Here is a 22669-nt window from a genome sequence, read left to right as displayed (position 1 = left end):
TCTAATCCCAACTGCAATAAAATCACTCATTATCTACTCATCAAACACCTTTAAAATCTAAAATAGGTATTACAATAAAGCTAAACTTCAGTGATGTACTTCAGATGATAAGCTGATTCAGGCTGTGTGGGGATAGAACAACTGAAAAAAGACTCAAAAACTTCATCAGTAACCCTCCACATGTTAATCTTTATTTGTGAGGAAATATATGTTTTCAAAAACAGAGAAAAGTCATGATGAACTGACAGGGAGTAAACAGTACTCATTCATGGACAAGTAGCAGGCTTGTGGAAGTGTCTTAAACTGTAGGCTTTTGGCATAAAACATGTGAAGTACCATATATCTCGATAAATGAGATTATACTGTCCAAGATGTACAAGAGTTTGGAAACATATAGTTTTGCTGTTGTCAAGAATCTATTCTATTTTTCTTTTTTCTGCGTGGAAACTAAATAAACAATGTTTTTCTTCACAAATTAAGTAACACAGGGTTAGTAATTGACATATAAATGATCATTTTAATGGTGAAGCATTCCTTTAAACATTAAATGTTTTTTCTTTCACTTAACTCAGTACCTTCAAAGCAGCAGTTGGTCAATTGCTCTGAAAGGTTTGCTTTGTTTAGGCCTCTCATTTGCATACCAAATTAGGTTTGGAGAGAAGGCAGGGGCCTGCCTGAGCTTATTTGGGTACTGATGGCTATCTGGCTCACTGGTCACGCAACTCAGGATGTGACATCCATCAGCAGCACTGACCCAGCAGCCCAGACAACACACACAAACACAGAGGCAAATACATCTGCAAACACATGCTCACAGTCCCACCTGCTAACAGGGCGCTGCTCCAGGGACACTGTAAAAATAACAGAGCCCGGGGAAGTGTTATGGATAAAAAAGATCATTTGTGTGCATGTTTTTATTCATTTGTGTTCCTAATTTGATCATTCCTACTCTTAGTTTAGCACCATTTTTACCTTCCTGTCACTTCTTGCCTTTACATGGTGAATATGGTTTGCTTGGATTTCATTTTCTATTTAAAGTTGTGCTTGAAATCCAAACAAACACATTTTACAGGATACTGTGAATGTCACCCAGTTTATTGCTTCATGAATGTATTCTTTTGGTTGACTGAGTTACACCCTAAAAAATGTTCTCCTATCAGCTCAAAAACATAGCGTATTGTTTTAACAATTTTTGTTTTCCTCTCTACAGTACACCTCACAGATCAGATTCAGAATCAGAATTTCTTAATTGGTCCCGCAGCGGGGAAATGTACGGCGTTACAGCAGCAAAAGTTCAGTGCAGATGAAGGGCAAAAGAAGAACGGGTATACTTATATATAGTTAATAAAAAGGTAAGCAAACGTTAATTAACAGCTATTAACAAAGGAGCAAAAACCAAAAGTACACCATGGTGAAAAGAAAATTAAGGAAATATCAAATAGTGTTGAAACCGCTGGTAAAGTTAACCAACTATAAATAAATTGTAAAGTAATAAAGCGTTAATTGTACTTTAGTGTATTTACAAATGAGCAGTGGTATTGTAAAGCTGCTTTTATAGTTGGAGGAGTGGTGGGGAGATTCTTCATTAAATAGACCTAGACGTGTTTTCTTTTAGAGGAAACTAATGGCGCTTTTCCACTGAAGGACCTAGCACTGCTTAGTACGGTATGGTTAGGCCTTGGTAGGCCAGGCTCACTTGCTGCGTTTCCATTACAGTTTAGGAACTGGGGTAGTAACTATAGTAACGCAGTGTAGGCGGGGCGATCGGCGGGCGGAGCGACGCTGCGTAAAACTGCCGTGACGTCATCTTCAATGCGAACCACAAAACCAAAACATCAGCCGTTAGCTGTTAGCACTCAGAGCTCACAGCTCCTCATATCTGTTCAGAAACTTGACAAAAGTTAAACAAGTACAAACCACAGACTGTCTGTGTCATGGCGAATAGTCGCTGGTTTATTTATGTCTGTAGGCCGTTGTTGTGAGTGTGGACGGAGCATATACAACGTTAGCTTAGCCTGATCGATCCGATCTCCATTCAGAAAACATGCATTTTAAAAGGTTTTTCGCCTGCCGTCTTGTCTGCAGACCGGTATCAGTATGTTCTTACTTCGGCATCATTTTGAAACGTGTATTACAATTAAATCACGGTAAAATATGTTCATTTTGTTGTAGTTGTAGCCCCCTTGCCAGCGATTCTCTCTGACCATTCAGCAGTCGAGAGTGTTTACGTCACTAGTTTAGCATATTCAGCCCGGTTGTTGGCCCGGTAAGAACCTCGATTTTGGAGGGCCAGAAAAAAGGTGAAAAAGTAGCCCTGAGCCGGAACTACCCCTAGTGGAAAAGCAACAAAAAGCTTAAACCTGCTGCAGTGGAAAAGCGCCATAAGACTCATGTTTGTTTCATCTTCCCAATTTCCTTGTAGCCCTTTACTAATCTGCATCCAGTATCCAAGGAGACTATAAAGCTGGACATGTGTCTCCCCTCAGGCCTCCAACTGAAGCCATGATGTAGCTTTTATTGTGCTTAGCCAACCGAGAGTCACAACACACAAGAGGTGACCTTGAAGGGCACAAAAAGGCTGTATGAAACACAAGAGAGTCTAGATGAGTCAACATAGTTTGTGTTTTCAAAAGCAGTACAGACGAGGAACAAGATAATCTGTTTATCTGCCTTCAGGCGTTGGTATCAGGTACAAAATATATATGAAAATAAGTGACTTTACAAGTCTATTTGAGTTGATTTTCGTACAACACTTTTAAAAACTAGACCAGGTGCCACAGGAAAAGTAGGACACACGTTTAAATATATAAAACAGTGTGTAATGTGTTGGTTAGAAGTAATGTAGTAGTTTGTTTGTGTGAAATAGGCTAAAGCACTGCATACTGCATCATGAGCTTATATCAAATTCAACCTGCTTATATATTTGAATATTTAAATATTGCAAGGCTTGCAAGGTGTAGCTGGCTGATGGGCTACGTTTAAACTGCATGTTTGTGACGGCCGTTTACATATTTCTCCTAAAAGTGGCGAATATCATAATAATATCAGATTCCAGTGTGAACCGGTCCAGAACTGACCCGCATGCACAAAATAAAGTAATAAAGACATCACACGCATCACACTGTCCTACTGTAAGAAAGACTATAAGGACTCCACAGGAGTTTACTATTTTATTAATACAGCGATGTGGAGTCGAAGCCGGCAGATCTGTGAGCAGACGATATCGAGGATGAGGAGAAAAACAGGCTCATTTTTAATCATGGTACTATGTGCATGTCCTGTCACCTTGTGCTGTACACAAGTCCAATATTCCTATAAGTTATCCTGTGTGTTTTAGGCTTGGGTACTTACGGATACAGGTAAGAAGATAACGTAAGCAGTATACAAATAAAAGGTAACTTTCCTTACAGTTACATTAAAAAAAAGACATAATCAGATTATTGTCACATTTAAAAAAATGTGTGATTATTACAAGGTTACTAAACAACAAAAACTGTCTGTTGGTAAAGGAACAGACTTTCTTCATTTTGTGTACGCTTTACTGTTCTGAAAGGCTGATACAATAAGTGTGGGTCTCTACACCTACTGCCTGAATCTGCTTTATGGTTTTCACTTTCTTTGGTTCACGTGTTAATTTTCTTAAGTCAGTATAGCTGAAACTATGAGTTCTTAAAATACTGTGTTTGAGCTTAAATGTATATATTAAACTAAAATGGAGCATTTTCTGTGAGCTCAGATGTTATTTCTGCTTTTTAAACAGTGTTTTCTAGTCATGTGTTTTACTGGTGGTGAATATGCTTAATGAAAGGCAGGTTTTCCTGTAAATAAAAGCAGAGGACACGCTTTTTTTTCTAAGGTCATATTGTTCTGTTGTCTTAAATAAAACTGTTTATTTTCTCTTGTATTTATTTGCATTGTTTGACATTGAGGTCATTCAAAAGTAACGGAAGTTAATCGGGTTGCATTACTTTTATATTTTGAAACTCAGATTTACAGGTATTCTAAACGCAACACATTTTTAAATGAACCCTCCAGACCCTGATCACTCTATATGCAGCATCTGTCCATTCAGTCTTTTCTGTTGTTTTATCCACCCGTCTCCCTGGCTCAGGGGACTATAGGATAATTACAGAGATTCACATTGTCTTACAGGAAATTGGAGGATTTAGCCCAGGTGTGATGTTTAAAGGCCCCTCATTACACTGATCAGCAGTCAACCATCATTTCAACCAAGTCTCTCGCCAATTAGCTGCATGTCTGCCTTGGCTAAAAAGCCCTATTGCCACCTTAAATTAAAATAAATATGGCATACATTATTCTTTAAGGTGAGTTTTTCTACATTTTAATATTTAAAGTTGTATTTTGGACTTTCATCATGGTTGTAAGGAGAAACAATCCTGATTTATTTCTCACAAAGCCGGAGGATCCCTGAGGGGGCATCAGGCGGTCTAGCAGCCTCAGCCGTGCTCTGACTTGCGGCCTGACACCAGCGGAGGGTAATTGGCCCCGGAGGATTTAGGGCGGGATGGTGGGTGAGGATGGCGCGGTCGTATCCCATAATCTCCAATGGGGCAGTTGCCATAGAGAGACAGATTGAGGCACACCAATTATTACTGCATCTTATTCCACAACACACCTGTTTGGCTTCTCTGCTGCTTTAGAAACAAACGGCTTATACACAGAATCCATACATGAACAAAACCTACATGTTTTTTAATGATGACATGTTAAATGTATTTATCATATTGTTTGAAATACATAAGCATCTATTTAGCCTTTGCAAAATACGACCAAGACCTCCACACAGTGTCCTATCCGATTGTTGCATCACTTTGATGATGCATTTCAATGTATCTCTTACATTATTTAAAAGGAAAAACATCCATTTAAGCTTCATTTTCTGAAAGTACAGTCCATATCTGTTCAGATTACAGTACCGTCCAACTTGTGTATGTTGGTATGTACACCATCCAATTTATTTACATTCTTAATTTGGAGCTATACCGCTAGCAAGGTGCTTAAACTTGGACTTTTCACTATCCAGTTTACTTCACTGTTTAGCTTCTAATCTTATATTGCTGTTGTTTTGCTTTATTATAACTTCTTGATGTCAATTAGCTTGTTTTTGTCACATTTTGCCAAGATAATATAACATTTAAATTAAAAAGAACTTGTAAATTCAAGAATGTTTTTTGCCAACAAATGGTTTCTTCGCATCGAGAGGGTGGATTTAGATCATGAACAAGAGCTGATTCAGCATAGGCTTATCTAAACAGATTTTTTGCTTTCTCAGTTGTTTATATTAAAAAATAAATGACAGAAAGGTGCCAGGAGTGTGTAATATCCAAACACAGGACTCTTATTACATGTCACAGTCTGTCATCATCTCAGCCTATCGATCGGATCAGAAGACACCAAGTTATTGTATTTTGCCAGACATTTTAGAAATGTACTAATAACTAAAAAGCTTTAATGAGTCACTAGATCACAGTCACTAGATCACAGTCACTAGATCACAGACACTAGATCACAGACACTAGATCACTAGATCACAGTCACTAGATCACAGTCACTAGATCACTAGATCACAGTCACTAGATCACAGACACTAGATCACAGTCACTAGATCACTAGATCACAGACACTAGATCACAGTCACTAGATCACAGTCACTAGATCACAGACTAGATCATAGTCACTAGATCACAGACACTATCACTAGATCACAGTCACTAGATCACAGTCACTAGATCACTAGATCACAGTCACTAGATCACAGACACTAGATCACAGTCACTAGATCACTAGATCACAGTCACTAGATCACAGACACTAGATCACAGTCACTAGATCACAGTCACTAGATCACTAGATCACAGACACTAGATCACTAGATCACAGACACTAGATCACAGACACTAGATCACAGACACTAGATCACTAGATCACAGTCACTAGATCACAGACACTAGATCACTAGATCACAGTCACTAGATCACAGACACTAGATCACAGTCACTAGATCACTAGATCACAGTCACTAGATCACAGTCACTAGATCACAGACTAGATCATAGTCACTAGATCACTAGATCACAGTCACTAGATCACAGACACTAGATCACAGTCACTAGATCACTAGATCACAGACACTAGATCACAGTCACTAGATCACAGACTAGATCATAGTCACTAGATCACTAGATCAGACTAGATCATAGTCACTAGATCACAGTCACTAGATCACAGACACTAGATCACAGACTAGATCATAGTCACTAGATCACTAGATCACAGTCACTAGATCACAGACACTAGATCACAGTCACTAGATCACTAGATCACAGACACTAGATCACAGTCACTAGATCACAGTCACTATATTACAGACACTAGATCACAGTCACTAGATCACTAGATCACAGACTAGATCATAGTCACTAGATCACAGTCACTAGATCACAGTCACTAGATCACAGACACTAGATCACAGTCACTAGATCACAGACTAGATCACAGACACTAGATCACATACACTAGATCACAGTCACTAGATCACTAGATCACAGTCACTAGATCACAGACTAGATCATAGTCACTAGATCACAGACACTAGATCACAGACTAGATCATAGTCACTAGATCACTAGATCACAGACACTAGATCACAGTCACTAGATCACAGACTAGATCATAGTCACTAGATCACAGACACTAGATCACAGACTAGATCATAGTCACTAGATCACTAGATCACAGACACTAGATCACAGTCACTAGATCACAGACTAGATCACAGTCACTAGATCACAGTCACTAGATCACTAGATCACAGTGACTAGATCACTAGATCACAGACACTAGATCACAGTCACTAGATCACAGACTAGATCACAGTCACTAGATCACAGACACTAGATCACAGTCACTAGATCACAGTCACTAGATCACAGTCACTAGATCACTAGATCACAGTCACTAGATCACAGACACTAGATCACAGTCACTAGATCACAGTCACTAGATCACAGTCACTAGATCACAGTCACTAGATCACTAGATCACAGACACTAGATCACAGTCACTAGATCACAGTCACTAGATCACAGACTAGATCATAGTCACTAGATCACTAGATCACAGTCACTAGATCACAGACACTAGATCACAGTCACTAGATCACAGTCACTAGATCACAGTCACTAGATCACAGACTAGATCATAGTCACTAGATCACTAGATCACGATCACTAGATCACAGACACTAGATCACAGTCACTAGATCACTAGATCACAGACACTAGATCACAGTCACTAGATCACAGACTAGATCATAGTCACTAGATCACTAGATCACAGTCACTAGATCACAGTCACTAGATCACAGACACTAGATCACAGTCACTAGATCACTAGATCACAGACACTAGATCACAGTCACTAGATCACAGACACTAGATCACTAGATCACAGTCACTAGATCACTAGATCACAGACACTAGATCACAGTCACTAGATCACAGACACTAGATCACAGTCACTAGATCACTAGATCACAGACACTAGATCACAGTCACTAGATCACAGACACTAGATCACAGTCACTAGATCACTAGATCACAGACACTAGATCACTAGATCACAGTCACTAGATCACAGTCACTAGATCACAGACACTAGCTCACTAGATCACAGTCACTAGATCACAGACACTAGATCACAGTCACTAGATCACAGTCACTAGATCACAGACACTAGATCACAGACACTAGATCACAGTCACTAGATCACAGACTAGATCATAGTCACTAGATCACTAGATCACAGTCACTAGATCACAGACACTAGATCACAGTCACTAGATCACAGACTAGATCACAGTCACTAGATCACAGTCACTAGATCACTAGATCACAGACACTAGATCACAGACACTAGATCACAGTCACTAGATCACTAGATCACAGTCACTAGATCACAGACACTAGATCACAGACACTAGATCACAGTCACTAGATCACTAGATCACAGACACTAGATCACAGACACTAGATCACAGACACTAGATCACTAGATCACAGTCACTAGATCACTAGATCACAGACACTAGATCACAGACACTAGATCACAGACACTAGATCACTAGATCACAGTCACTAGATCACTAGATCACAGACACTAGATCACAGACACTAGATCATAGTCACTAGATCACTAGATCACAGACACTAGATCACAGTCACTAGATCACTAGATCTCAGTCACTAGATCACAGTCACTAGATCACTAGATCACAGACACTAGATCTCAGTCACTAGATCACAGACACTAGATCACAGACACTAGATCACAGTCACTAGATCACAGACACTAGATCTCAGTCACCAGATCACAGTCACTAGATCACAGACACTAGATCACAGTCACTAGATCACTAGATCACAGTCACTAGATCACAGACTAGATCATAGTCACTAGATCACTAGATCACAGTCACTAGATCACAGTCACTAGATCACTAGATCACAGACACTAGATCACAGACACTAGATCACAGTCACTAGATCACAGACTAGATCACAGTTACTAGATCACTAGATCAGTCACCAGATCACAGTCACTAGATCACTAGATCACAGACACTAGATCACAGACACTAGATCACAGTCACTAGATCACTAGATCACAGACACTAGATCACAGACACTAGATCATAGTCACTAGATCACTAGATCACAGACACTAGATCATAGTCACTAGATCACTAGATCACAGACACTAGATCACAGTCACTAGATCACAGACACTAGATCATAGTCACTAGATCACTAGATGACAGACACTAGATCACAGTCACTAGATCACTAGATCACAGACACTAGATCACAGTCACTAGATCACTAGATCACAGTCACTAGATCACAGACACTAGATCACAGTCACTAGATCACTAGATCACAGTCACTAGATCACTAGATCACTAGATCACTAGATCACAGTCACTAGATCACTAGATCACAGACACTAGATCACAGTCACTAGATCACTAGATCACAGACACTAGATCACAGTCACTAGATCACAGACACTAGATCATAGTCACTAGATCACTAGATCACAGACACTAGATCACAGTCACTAGATCACTAGATCACAGTCACTAGATCACAGACACTAGATCACAGTCACTAGATCACTAGATTACAGACACTAGATCACAGACACTAGATCATAGTCACTAGATCACTAGATCACAGACACTAGATCACAGACACTAGATCACAGTCACTAGATCACAGACACTAGATCTCAGTCACTAGATCACAGACACTAGATCACAGACACTAGATCACAGTCACTAGATCACAGACACTAGATCTCAGTCACTAGATCACAGTCACTAGATCACAGTCACTAGATCACAGACACTAGATCACAGTCACTAGATCACAGACACTAGATCACAGACACTAGATCACATACACTAGATCACAAGATCACAGTCACTAGATCACAGACACTAGATCACAGTCACTAGATCACAGACACTAGATCACAGTCACTAGATCACAGTCACTAGATCACAGTCACTAGATCACAGTCACTAGATCACAGTCACTAGATCACAGACACTAGATCACAGTCACTAGATCACAGACACTAGATCACAGACACTAGATCTCAGTCACTAGATCACAGTCACTAGATCACAGACACTAGATCACAGTCACTAGATCACAGACACTAGATCACAGACACTAGATCACAGACACTAGATCACAGTCACTAGATCACTAGATCACAGACACTAGATCACTAGATCACAGTCACTAGATCACTAGATCACAGACACTAGATCACAGTCACTAGATCACAGTCACTAGATCACAGTCACTAGATCACAGACACTAGATCACAGTCACTAGATCACAGACACTAGATCACAGTCACTAGATCACAGACACTAGATCACATTCACTAGATCACAGTCACTAGATCACAGTCACTAGATCACAGACACTAGATCACAGACACTAGATCACAGACACTAGATCACAGACACTAGATCACAGTCACTAGATCACAGACACTAGATCACAGTCACTAGATCACAGTCACTAGATCACAGACACTAGATCACAGTCACTAGATCACAGACACTAGATCACAGACACTAGATCACAGTCACTAGATCACAGTCACTAGATCACAGTCACTAGATCACAGACACTAGATCACAGTCACTAGATCACAGACACTAGATCACAGTCACTAGATCACAGACACTAGATCACAGTCACTAGATCACAGTCACTAGATCACAGACACTAGATCACAGTCACAAGATCAAAGACACTGGATCACAGTCACTAGATCACAGTCACTAGATCACAGACACTAGATCACAGACACTAGATCACAGACACTAGATCACAGTCACTAGATCACTAGATCACAGTCACTAGATCACAGACACTAGATCACAGTCACTAGATCACAGACACTAGATCACAGTCACTAGATCACAGTCACTAGATCACAGACACTAGATCACAGACACTAGATCACAGTCACTAGATCACTAGATCACAGACACTAGATCACAGTCACTAGATCACAGACACTAGATCACAGTCACTAGATCACAGACACTAGATCACAGACACTAGATCACAGACACTAGATCACAGACACTAGATCACAGTCACTAGATCACTAGATCACAGACACTAGATCACAGTCACTAGATCACAGACACTAGATCACAGACACTAGATCTCAGTCACTAGATCACTTTCACTAGATCACAGACACTAGATCACTAGATCACTAGATCACAGTCACTAGATCACTAGATCACAGTCACTAGATCACAGACACTAGATCACAGACACGAGATCACAGTCACTAGATCACTAGATCACAGACACTAGATCACAGTCACTAGATCACAGACACTAGATCTCAGTCACTAGATCACAGACACTAGATCACAGTCACTAGATCACTAGATCACAGACACTAGATCTCAGTCACTAGATCACTTTCACTAGATCACAGACACTAGATCACTAGATCACAGTCACTAGATCACTAGATCACAGTCACTAGATCACGGACACTAGATCACTAGATCACTAGATCACATACACTAGATCACAGTCACTAGATCACAGACACTAGATCTCAGTCACTAGATCACAGACACTAGATCACAGTCACTAGATCACTAGATCACAGTCACTAGATCACAGTCACTAGATCACAGTCACTAGATCACATACACTAGATCACAGACACTAGATCACAGACACTAGATCACAGTCACTAGATCACTAGATCACAGACACTAGATCACAGTCACTAGATCACTAGATCACAGACACTAGATCACAGTCACTAGATCACAGTCACTAGATCACAATCACTAGATCACAGTCACTAGATCACAGTCACTAGATCACAGACACTAGATCACAGTCACTAGATCACAGACACTAGATCACAGTCACTAGATCACAGACACTAGATCTCAGTCACTAGATGTCAGTCACTGGATCACAATCACTAGATCACAGTCACTAGATCACAGTCACTAGATCACAGACACTAGATCTCAGTCACTAGATCTCAGTCACTAGATCACAGACACTAGATCACAGTCACTAGATCACATTCACTAGATCACAGACACTAGATCACTAGATCACAGACACTAGATCACAGACACTAGATCACAGTCACAATCACTAGATCACAATCACTAGATCACAGTCACTAGATCACAGACACTAGATCACAGTCACTAGATCACAGACACTAGATCACAGTCACTAGATCAAAGACACTAGATCTCAGTCACTAGATCTCAGTCACTAGATCACAATCACTAGATCACAGTCACTAGATCACAGACACTAGATCACAGTCACTAGATCACAGACACTAGATCACAGTCACTAGATCACAGACACTAGATCACAGTCACTAGATCTCAGTCACTAGATCACAATCACTAGATCTCAGTCACTAGATCACAATCACTAGATCACAGTCACTAGATCACAGTCACTAGATCACAGACACTAGATCTCAGTCACTAGATCACAGTCACTAGATCACTAGATCACAGACACTAGATCACAGACACTAGATCACAGTCACTAGATCACAGACACTAGATTACAGTCACTAGATCACATACACTAGATCACAGTCACTAGATCACAGACACTAGATCACAGACACTAGATCACAGACACTAGATCACAGTCACTAGATCTCAGTCACTAGATCACAATCACTAGATCACAGTCACTAGATCACTAGATCACAGACACTGGATCTCAGTCACTAGATCTCAGTCACTAGATCACAATCACTAGATCACAGTCACTAGATCACAGACACTAGATCACAGACACTAGATCACAGTCACTAGATCACAGACACTAGATCACAGTCACTAGATCTCAGTCACTAGATCACAATCACTAGATCACAGTCACTAGATCACAGTCACTAGATCACAATCACTAGATCACAGTCACTAGATCACTAGATCACAGACACTAGATCTCAGTCACTAGATCTCAGTCACTAGATCACAATCACTAGATCACAGTCACTAGATCACAGTCACTAGATCACTGACACTAGATCACAGTCACTAGATCACAGACACTAGATCACAGTCACTAGATCACAATCACTAGATCACTGACACTAGATCACAGTCACTAGATCACAGACACTAGATCACAGACACTAGATCTCAGTCACTAGATCTCAGTCACTAGATCACAATCACTAGATCACTGACACTAGATCACAGTCACTAGATCACAGACACTAGATCACAGTCACTAGATCACAGACACTAGATCTCAGTCACTAGATCACAATCACTAGATCACAGTCACTAGATCACAGTCACTAGATCACTGACACTAGATCACAGTCACTAGATCACAGATACTAGATCACAGACACTAGATCACAGTCACTAGATCACAGACACTAGATCACAGTCACTAGATCACAGACACTAGATCTCAGTCACTAGATCACAATCACTAGATCACAGTCACTAGATCACAATCACTAGATCACTGACACTAGATCACAGTCACTAGATCACAGACACTAGATCACAGTCACTAGATCACAGACACTAGATCTCAGTCACTAGATCACAATCACTAGATCACAGTCACTAGATCACAGTCACTAGATCACAGACACTAGATCACAGACACTAGATCTCAGTCACTAGATCACAGACACTAGATCACAATCACTAGATCACAGACACTAGATCACAGACACTAGATCACAGACACTAGATCACAGTCACTAGATCACAGTCACTAGATCTCAGTCACTAGATCACAATCACTAGATCTCAGTCACTAGATCACAATCACTAGATCACAGTCACTAGATCACAGTCACTAGATCACAGACACTAGATCACAGTCACTAGATCACAGACACTAGATCTCAGTCACTAGATCACAGTCACTAGATCACTAGATCACAGACACTAGATCACAGACACTAGATCACAGACACTAGATCACAGTCACTAGATCACAGTCACTAGATCACAGACACTAGATCACAGACACTACATCACAGTCACTAGATCACAATCACAAGATCACAATCACTAGATCACAGTCACTAGATCACAGACACTAGATCACAGTCACTAGATCACAGACACTAGATCACAGACACTAGATCACAGTCACTAGATCACAGTCACTAGATCACAGTCACTAGATCACAGACACTAGATCTCAGTCACTAGATCACAGTCACTAGATCACAGACACTAGATCACAATCACTAGATCTCAGTCACTAGATCACAATCACTAGATCACAGTCACTAGATCACAGTCACTAGATCACAGTCACTAGATCACAGACACTAGATCACAGACACTAGATCACAATCACTAGATCACAGTCACTAGATCACAGACACTAGATCACAGTCACTAGATCACAGTCACTAGATCTCAGTCACTAGATCACAATCACTAGATCTCAGTCACTAGATCACAATCACTAGATCACAGTCACTAGATCACAGTCACTAGATCACAGTCACTAGATCACTAGATCACAGACACTAGATCACAGACACTAGATCACAGACACTAGATCACAGTCACTAGATCACAGACACTAGATCACAATCACTAGATCTCAGTCACTAGATCACAGTCACTAGATCACAGTCACTAGATCACAGACACTAGATCACAGTCACTAGATCACAGACACTAGATCTCAGTCACTAGATCACAGTCACTAGATCACTAGATCACAGACACTAGATCACAGACACTAGATCACAGACACTAGATCACAGTCACTAGATCTCAGTCACTAGATCACAATCACTAGATCTCAGTCACTAGATCACAATCACTAGATCACAGTCACTAGATCACAGTCACTAGATCACAGACACTAGATCACAGTCACTAGATCACAGACACTAGATCTCAGTCACTAGATCACAGTCACTAGATCACAGTCACTAGATCACAGACACTAGATCACAGACACTAGATCACAGACACTAGATCACAGTCACTAGATCACAGACACTAGATCACAGTCACTAGATCACAATCACAAGATCACAGTCACTAGATCACTAGATCACAGTCACTAGATCACAGACACTAGATCACAGACACTAGATCTCAGTCACTAGATCACAATCACTAGATCACAGTCACTAGATCACTAGATCACTAGATCACAGTCACTAGATCACAGACACTAGATCACAGACACTAGATCACAGTCACTAGATCACAATCACAAGATCACAGTCACTAGATCACAGACACTAGATCACAGTCACTAGATCACAGACACTAGATCACAGTCACTAGATCACAGCAGACACTAGATCTCAGTCACTAGATCACAGCAGACACTAGATCCCAGTCACTAGATCCCAGTCACTAGATCTCAGTCACTAGATCACAGTCACTAGATCACAATCACAAGATCACAGTCACTAGATCACTAGATCACAGTCACTAGATCACAGTCACTAGATCACAATCACTAGATCACAGACACTAGATCCCAGTCACTAGATCACAGTCACTAGATCACAGTCACTAGATCACAGTCACTAGATCACAGTCACTAGATCACTAGATCACAGTCACTAGATCACAGTCACTAGATCACAGTCACTAGATCTCAGTCACTAGATCACAATCACAAGATCACAGTCACTAGATCACTAGATCACAGTCACTAGATCACAGTCACTAGATCACAGTCACTAGATCACAATCACTAGATCACAGACACTAGATCCCAGTCACTAGATCACAGTCACTAGATCACAGTCACTAGATCACAGTCACTAGATCACAGTCACTAGATCACTAGATCACAGACACTAGATCACAGACACTAGATCACAGACACTAGATCACAGTCACTAGATCACAGACACTAGATCACAATCACTAGATCTCAGTCACTAGATCACAATCACTAGATCACAGTCACTAGATCACAGTCACTAGATCACAGACACTAGATCACAGTCACTAGATCACAGACACTAGATCTCAGTCACTAGATCACAGTCACTAGATCACAGACACTAGATCACAGACACTAGATCACAGACACTAGATCACAGTCACTAGATCTCAGTCACTAGATCACACTCACTAGATCTCAGTCACTAGATCACAATCACTAGATCACAGTCACTAGATCACAGTCACTAGATCACAGACACTAGATCACAGTCACTAGATCACAGACACTAGATCTCAGTCACTAGATCACAGTCACTAGATCACAGTCACTAGATCACAGACACTAGATCACAGACACTAGATCACAGACACTAGATCACAGTCACTAGATCACAGACACTAGATCACAGTCACTAGATCACAATCACAAGATCACAGTCACTAGATCACTAGATCACAGTCACTAGATCACAGACACTAGATCACAGACACTAGATCTCAGTCACTAGATCACAATCACTAGATCACAGTCACTAGATCACTAGATCACAGTCACTAGATCACAGACACTAGATCACAGACACTAGATCACAGTCACTAGATCACAATCACAAGATCACAGTCACTAGATCACAGACACTAGATCACAGTCACTAGATCACAGACACTAGATCACAGTCACTAGATCACAGCAGACACTAGATCTCAGTCACTAGATCACAGCAGACACTAGATCCCAGTCACTAGATCCCAGTCACTAGATCTCAGTCACTAGATCACAGTCACTAGATCACAATCACAAGATCACAGTCACTAGATCACTAGATCACAGTCACTAGATCACAGTCACTAGATCACAGTCACTAGATCACAGTCACTAGATCACAATCACTAGATCACAGACACTAGATCCCAGTCACTAGATCACAGTCACTAGATCACAGTCACTAGATCACAGTCACTAGATCACAGTCACTAGATCTCAGTCACTAGATCACAATCACAAGATCACAGTCACTAGATCACTAGATCACAGTCACTAGATCACAGTCACTAGATCACAGTCACTAGATCACAATCACTAGATCACAGACACTAGATCCCAGTCACTAGATCACAGTCACTAGATCACAGTCACTAGATCACAGACACTAGATCACAGACACTAGATCACAGTCACTAGTCACTAGATCACAGACACTAGATCACAGTCACTAGATCACAGTCACTAGATCACAGTCACTAGATCTCAGTCCAGCTGAACACCTCTGGGAGAATATGAGCAACGTGTCAGACAGCGCTCTGCACCAACATTATTGAAGACAACGGGATGGAGAACCTTTTATCAGGTAATGCTGTTCATCCCTCTCCAGTATAGATTAACACACTATTAAGAATCTATGACAATCAATCAATCAAATTGCACCTTTAATATAGCTTAGAGCTTTATAAAGTGCTTTACAGAACTGATAAGCTGAAAATACAACAGAACAAATGTAAACAATACAATAATGTTAGGCTAATAAAACAATACTACATATAATGAAAATGCAACAGTAAAACCCAGAAAAGCATTTTTAGACATGAATACATTAAACTATATTCAAACTATACAAATGACGGCCATGAAAACAAGGAGTAACACCTTAAACACCTTTTGTTTCATTTGTCACTGATAAGTAGCATAAATGAGGAAAAACAGATTTTTGTTGTTACGTTCAATTTCTCTGAATATACTCCTGTCTGTCTGCATTTAAATGTGCAGGCACACACACACACACACACAAACACACACACCCTCCAGAGTTTGACTTGTTGCCTGTCAAACACAGCTGCAGAGTTGCTGTCAGGTCAAGTTTCAGTCATTCACAGAGGAGACGTTGCAGTTTGTTTAGGAAATGAGTGTAAATGCTGACCTCAAGGTCACCGCTCATTGTGCCCTACTTTAAATAGCATGTCAGCCCTGCCTGCCTAACGACAAAATGTGGCATTGTCAGAAGCTTTAAAGGGTTTGTGTGTGTTCAGTTTGAGGGCATTATGAGGTGCCATGATAGCGTAGCATCTCCAAACACACCTGTGCGGTTCTTCCACAAATACTTTCTGTTTGGTCTCATGTAATTAGCTCACTGTGTAATGTGTTTGCTGAGGCATTAGCATGCAGGAAATGACAATGATTTTCAGAGGATGAGGTATATGCTTATGCTGAATTCATCCAAGCATAAAACATTTTGAATGGCACTAACAGAAGGTCTTCAATAGGCCCATTACACAGGCCTATTGAGATTAGGCACGGAGGGAAGCGTCATCCTCTGTCGCTGCACAGAAAGCAGATAATTGTTTGGGTCAATAGTGAGTTGTCAATTAATTTACAGTTATTACATTATTAGTAATAGGGTTCACATACATTTCCATTGGGAAGAGCTCATTTCTTGTCCAGGTCCATCCAGTATACTGTTTTTATGCCAAAACTATGGTGGCCAACAGGTGCAAACGCGCTTCAACGGCCCAAAACATTTCCATTAGGAGAAACGCGCTGCAGTTTCCAAGATGATGCAAATACAAAAACACAAATGTGCAGATGAAGGAACACATTCACCAACTTTACAACACATGTGCAGCATTTAACAAAACCTTCACCCACTTGAGGAAACATGTGCAGGGTTCACTAAAAGTGCTGCTTAAACCAGACCCTGCAAATACACAATTAAAAAAACACTGAAGACACTCATTTTTGTTGTTTGCATCTTTTTTGATACTGCTGTGCGTTGGGACGTTGTAACGCGTCGGCCACCGTACAAATCAGTTTGTAAAGAATCTTAACAGGTATAGAAAAGTGATGGTAAGATCCCATTTTATCATAAGAAATTGTTACTGCTCTCGCCTTCGATTTTTGCAGACTCATGTCTTATAAAAATTGTAATTGTTAACGTTGAAATATGTGTTTATGCACTACAAGTAGCTTGGCTGACAGTTACAGTAGCTCTTTGCAAGTAGCAACTCACGAGTCCCGAGAAAGTCTTTCTTTGGAGATCCTGTCTGCACTGACATCAATTTCATTTCATTTCAACAACTGTGACAACTAGACAAATAGGTAAAAGACTGAAACATGGATTTTCCTTAGGAGGAAACTGGAGAGCAGACACATCATATTGTTCTTGTAGAGGACTGTTGCACAACTGACAGGAAGATAACTAGGAATTTTAAAATGTCAATAAAGTCTCAAAGAAGTGTCCTCCCCTAGTCTCAATATTGATACTGCTGGCAGGTAGAGCGGTCTGACTGTATGAAAGAAGTTGTAGCTTTAAGTGTTGGTTTGAACAGTTCCTAGGCCATGAACATGTGCTACCTTTAAAGACATCGCTCCCCCTTTTCAGACTTCTTGAATGTCTTATTTCTATATGAGATTGTTTTAATCTTCACCTCTAAAAGTAGTCTAATAAAGCAAGGTATTTTTTGGGTAAACTGGTCAAACCAGCAGACATGTGTTCCCAGTGACAAATCTTTTACGTTGACATAGCTTTATTTCACTACTTTTTAACTGTGCCCTATGGTTACCATCACTGGCAAGAACATCAGTTTTAAGATCCACTGCTCAAATGTCAGAGTTGGCCTATTTTGCTTACGTCCTCCTTTAGACTAGTGGACAGAATGGGAAAGAAGATTGCACCTGGCTTCATCATCCCTTTTTCAGTTTTCTGTTGGGAAAATGTATGTAAATAAGCACATATTCTACAAGATAATCCCTCATATGCATATTCAAACGCTTTAAGAAAGCTTTTCCAATACATATTCACAGTGATATGGTTAACCTGTATTGTCTCCATTTAACATCAGTATATGTATGACATGTCTTTTATACACTGCATAGTGCATACACACAATAAATGGCTAAACACATCATCACTTAAAGTCATGAGAAGTGAACAAGGTGGGTTTGACAAACTTTAAGAGCAAATACCATAATAGAACATGCAATAGTGCATCACATGATTTATATTGGCTTTCTGAAAGGGTCGTACAACAGTTTGGAAATATTTTGTATTTAAGGTGATCTCTAGGAAGACAACTGCTGTGCGGATTTCCCCCAGAAAAGGAAGTCATTATCAGCATTACAGTTATTTAAGGTTAAATACTGAACATGAGGGAAAGTTTAAGCTCATTTAATACAATTATAATTATTTCTGTAAAGCTGTCTTCACGTGTACAGCCTCTGTGAGCTGGGTAAGGATGATCCCTCCCACAGAGTGTATCATGGGGGTCCGGCTGCAGGGGAACAGCATGTCCTGCTAATGATGCAAGACCTGTTTGTGATGAGGAGGGTCTCTGGGGAGGGGGGGTTCAGGTGAAGGTAGGCGAGGAAACGGCCCACTGGGAGCAGTTACCAAGGAGGAAACGCAGCCCTCCTCCACCCCCCCCCACCTCCTGTGTTTGTGAGGCCATGACAAAGACTAAATCAAAGACTACATCAGATATCCTATGGTGGCTGAAGAAAGCCGGAAGTCAAACTGAACATTAAAAAACATGCTTGAATTGAATTGTTTATCAAAAATAAATATGTGTCTATTCTCCCGGATCAGAAATGTGACCATTGAATAGAACAAGTTTAAAATGATGTTACACTTTGAGATATTAAGAGTCAAAGGGGTTTTGCAGAGGGCATTATGCATATCTTTTTTTACTGAAAATACTGTGGACAGGTATGGTGAGTGCTCCTGAAGGGGAGACTTCTGCCTTAGAGTGCGCGAACACTATTCATCTTAAGAAAACAGCCTTTGGATATATTTATTGTAAAGTTCCTACAGGTAAATAAAGTTATAAAACAAAAAGATATCACCATTATAATCATGGTTACTTATATTAAGTATAAACATATTGAAAACATATGCAAAAGAGGCTCCATCTAATGCTAACCTTTGGTGAAATAGGAGGCATTGTGGTAGGAGGAACATAAACACATAAATGTGGGAAATAAAGACCAAATAGTGTGTTTTGGAAATGTTTTCCCACTAGTCTGAAAGAAGACACTAGAAATAGGATGGGTTAAATGCAGAGGTCAAATGTCACTGTGTGCTGTGTGCAGCATGTATGTGTGACAATTAAAGAGGGTTTCATCCTCCAATTCTAAGACATGTAATAGAAGTCAAAGAGTCCAAACATTGAATTGAACAGTGCTAGATAGTGTTTTAGTTGTTGTGTCTCCCCTTAGGAGGCACATTTGTGAATTTTCCAAAAAAAACATTTGAAGAAAAAGTTTGTCCTTCATAGTAGAACATGCATTATCCAAAACAACCTCCTCACAAAACTAGCGCATTTCCACCGCAGGCCTCGCTCGACTTAGTACGGTTTTGTTAGGCCTTGTTAGGCCTTGTTAGGCCGACTCACTTCATGCTGCGCTTCCATTACAGTTTAGGAACTGGGGTAGTATCCATAGTAACGCAGTGTAGGCGGAGCCGTGACGTCATCTTCAATGAGAACCCCAGAAAAACAACATCAGCCGTTAGCTGTTAGCACTCAGAGCTCACAGCTCCTCATATCTGTTCAGAAACTAGACAAAAGTTAAACAAGTACAAACCACAGACTGCCTGTGTCATGGTGAATACTACAACATTATTTATGTCTTTAGGCCGTTGTTGTGAGTGTGGACGGTCGGAGCATATATTGCGTTAGCTTAGCCGATCTCCATTTAGACAACGCGCATTTTAAAAGGTTTTTCGCCTGCCGTCTGTCTGCAGACTTGTCAAAGCATTAATTCATGGTTTTTACTAACCGGTATCAGTATGTTGTTACTTCGGCATCATTTTGAACGTGTATTACAATTAAATCACGGTCAAATATGTTCATCTTGTTGTAGTTGTAGCCCCCTTGCCAGCGATTCTCTCTCTAGTTTAGCAAACTCAGCCCGACTCAGCCCTGTTTGTTGGCCCCGATAGAACCACGATTTTGTCGGGACAGAAAAAGGTGAAAAAGTAGCCCCGGGCCGGAACTAGGCATAGTGGAAACGCAACCAAAAACGGGCCCGGCACGACACGGCACGCTTAAACCGCGCTCCGCGCCATGGTGGAAATGCGCCTGATGCAGCCGCTGCAACAGGCTCAGTACTCACCATTAAACATAACGTTTCTATTTGCTGTACAGACTTGACCAATATTTAATCTACTGGATCCCCTTAAGTATATTATTGAGTTATAACTGCTGCAATAATAATTACCTTCATGTAATCCTTTTCAGAGAAGAATAAACTGCCTCTACACAAACTATAGATGCATCACATTTTTAACAAGCTCCTTCTTGCTGTCGTAAGTGTTTTATGTATCCCAGCATATAAAACCCTCATAAAAGCATTGTTTCTCATCACTGTCTGATGCCAGTAAATTACTGCTGAGCAATGCAAAAAGATTGCAATTAAATTGGAGCTATACCTCAGGGAGATTTATTGTTTTCTGTAATGGTAATGGCCAACATATACATCTGACCTCAGCAGCGAGCTGTGCAGCCAGGGAGAAATGAAGATCTCCAACCTGCTGAGAAAATATCTTAACAAGCAGGAAGATTCTTATTGAATGAGTTCATTATTAAAGCTTATTATGGTAAACCAGAACCTCATCTGTAATGAAAAACAATGATTTCCAAGACAAGTCATTCTAAAAGGGAAAGTGTTTCCTGCCTCATGTCGGGCTTTCTGTGAAGGTGCTGCGTATCTTATCTATTCAGATAAAGTGAATGACTTCGGTCACATCTGTAGCTTTTGTTCCTCATGCGGATAAAGCTAAGGATCAAACAGAAAATGATGAGGTTTTTGAGTAGATATTATAGTGAAATAAACTCATTTTCCAGTGAAGTGGTTTGTCTCTTTTGTGCAATTTGCCGCCATAAAGCTGAGGAACATTAGGCCTGAGCTCAATGAGCAAGAAGAATTTGCAGAAATACTTCAAATGGTGACAGAGTTTGCCAAATAAAACACTCAACTTAAACATAGGGGTAAGTGGAAGTAAGGTTGGAAGTGCATGCTGCTAAATGCATCACAGTCTGGAAAAAAAACATGTCAGCATTGACCCAGACTGACTCTCTGAACTCATGTGAATCTGTATGCAGGTCAATGATTGGCTCTTTTCATTCTGTTGTATGAATCAGGAA

Source organism: Trematomus bernacchii, unplaced genomic scaffold (genome assembly GCF_902827165.1).
Source record: "Trematomus bernacchii unplaced genomic scaffold, fTreBer1.1, whole genome shotgun sequence".
NCBI classification, from domain to species: domain Eukaryota; kingdom Metazoa; phylum Chordata; class Actinopteri; order Perciformes; family Nototheniidae; genus Trematomus; species Trematomus bernacchii.
This window is presented reverse-complemented; position numbering follows the sequence as displayed.